This window comes from Choloepus didactylus, chromosome X (assembly GCF_015220235.1).
Source record: "Choloepus didactylus isolate mChoDid1 chromosome X, mChoDid1.pri, whole genome shotgun sequence".
In the NCBI taxonomy this organism is placed as follows: Eukaryota; Metazoa; Chordata; class Mammalia; order Pilosa; family Megalonychidae; genus Choloepus; species Choloepus didactylus.
In genome coordinates this window covers 180,851,586-180,854,217 of record NC_051334.1, presented here as the reverse complement: position 1 = coordinate 180,854,217, position 2,632 = coordinate 180,851,586, and the positions used below count along the sequence as shown (strand labels likewise).

The 2,632-nt window shown below is 37.2% G+C and overlaps 1 pseudogene; it reads left to right on the top strand.

The window, feature by feature from the left end:
- Nucleotides 1–1,651: 1,651 nt before the first annotated feature.
- Nucleotides 1,652–2,147, top strand: LOC119523045 (annotated as a pseudogene).
- The last annotated feature ends 485 nt before the right edge of the window (nucleotides 2,148–2,632 follow it).

Genomic DNA, 2,632 nt, shown 5'->3' with positions numbered 1-2,632 from the left:
CATCAGCAAAGTAGGAATAAATATAGTACCTTCCCTACAGGAGTACTATGAGAATTGAATGATTTAATGTATATCAAGTCTTTAAAACATTACCTGATACAGTCTTAACTAATATCATTACTGTTGTTGTCCTGCCATTCAATATTGGGACTTCGGCTAACTTATATTACCATGCACCATTCCTATCTCCCTAGTCCCAATAAGGTTATATCATATCATCTGCAACTTCAAGGAAAATTAAATAAACTACTCCATTTCTCTCTCTGAACTTATTCTTTTGAAAGATGAGAACATTAGTGCTTCTATCCTCTCTTCTAACTTTGTCCTTTCTCTCTGTGCTATCAGTATCTATCAGCCATCTTTTTTTATTTTCATCTTCTCAAAGTTGATGACAATTTTGATTGGTTCTGTGACCATGATTAACTCCACCAGTTAACTCTAAAAATAGATTTCCATTATTATGGTTGTATAAATGTGGATCACTGCAGAGTAAGGTTGTATGCTTAAGACCTCATTTCTATCTCTACAGGTCCAATGTCACAGTCACTTAGCTACATGAAGGAGAATGCCCCTAGAGTCAAGTTCAATTAGATTATTCTTTTTTATAAACTATGACCTCAAGTTGTTCTAAGCTAGCAATCGTTTTTTTTCTAGCCTATCATTTCCTCTTATATTCTGGATCCCCTGTCTTCACATTAATAGTTGGACTGCTATCTCTATAAGATTCCTGAATAGCTGTAATTCTGGAATTTATCTTAGTGCTTTACTAGATCTCATGTATTCTTATTTTGTGTGTGTGTGTTTTTCCTGGAGTCCATTCTCAAGTAACCTTGTAAAATACAGGAGAGGCATATTTCTGAGTCCTTGCTGTCTGAAAGTCTGGATAAAAAAAAAAAAAGATCTGACTATATGCTGTCTACAGGAGACACACTTGGATTTAGAGATACCATTAGACTGACCATAAAAGGACAGAAAAAGATGTATCATAGAAACAGCAACCACAAGAAAGTTATGATGGTTATACTAATATCAGACAAAATAGACCTTAAAACAAAAAAGTTTTTGTTAGGTTAGAGAGGGACATTTTATAATGAGCCAATGCATCAGAAAAATATAAAAGCAAAGCCGTCAGAAATGTAGGGAGGAGAAATAGATGATTCAACAATAGTTGAGTACTTCAATACCCCACTTTCAATAATGGATAGATCAACTAGGAAGAAGATCAACAAGGAAATAGAAGACTTGAACAACACAATAAACCAACTAGACTGAACAGATAGCCAGAGAACACTCCATCCAACAACAACAGGGATGTACATTCTTCTTAAGTGCACATGGGATATTCTCCAGGATAGACCATGCTAGGCTATAAAACAGATCTTAATACATTTAGAAAGATAGAAATGATACAAAATTTTTTCCAACCACAATGTAATGAAATCAGAAATCAGTAACAGAAAGAAATTTTGGAAACACATAAATATGTGAAAAATTAAACAGCACTCTCCAAAATAACCAGTGGGTCAAGAAAGAAATCACAAGGGAAATTGGGAAATGCTTTGAATGAAAATGAAGACACAACATATCAAAACTTATGTGATGCAGGTCTTGCAGGTGCCACCGTCTGCTACCACAGACCCTGCCTGCACCCATGGTCAACCCCACTGTATTCTTTGACATTGTGGACGATGGCGAGCCCTTGGGCCATGTCTCCTTTGAGCTGTTTGCAGACAAAGTTCCAAAGACAGCAGAAAACTTTTGTGCTCTGAGCAATGGGGAGAGAGGATTTGGTTATAAGGGTTCCTGCTTTCACAGAATTATTCCTGGGTTTATGTGCCAGGGTGGTGACGACACACGCCATAATGGCACTGGTGGCAAATCCATGTACCGGGAGAAGTTTGATGATTACAACTTCATTCTGAAGCATATGGGTCCTGGCATCTTATCCATGGCCAATGCTGGACTCAACACAAAATGGTTCCCAGTTTTTCATCTGCACTGCTAAGATCAAGTGGTTAGATGGCGAACACATGGTCTTTGGCAAGGTGAAAGAAGGCATGAACATTGTGGAAGCCATGGAGCACTTTGGGTCCAGAAATGGCAAGACTGGCAAGAAGATCACCATTGCCGACTGTGGACAAATTTGATTTGTGTTTTGTGTTAACCACGAGACCATTCCTTCTGTAGCTCAAGAGTGTGTCCCACCTCCCCTGGTCTGCTCTCAGTATCCTATCATTGTGCTTTCACTGCAGTTCTTTGAATTCTACATTAGCCTTCCCCCTCCAAGACTAGCTGGATTGCAGAGTTAAGTTTATGATTTTGAAATAAAACTTAAACAATCAAAAAAAGATACTTATGCATTGCAGATGAAGCAGTTCTTAGAGGGAAATTTATGGTTGTAAATACCTGTATTAAAAAAGAAGAAAGATCTCAAATCAATAACCTAACCCTCAGCCTTAAGACACTGGAAACAAAAAGAGAAAACAAGTCTAATCCAAGAAGAAGGAAGGAAATATTAAAAATTACAGCAGAAACTAATGAAATACAGAATAAAAAGACAATGGAGAAAATCAATGAGTGTTTTGTGCATGTCAAGTGTATCTCTTCCCCATAATTTTGATACCCTAGTTTT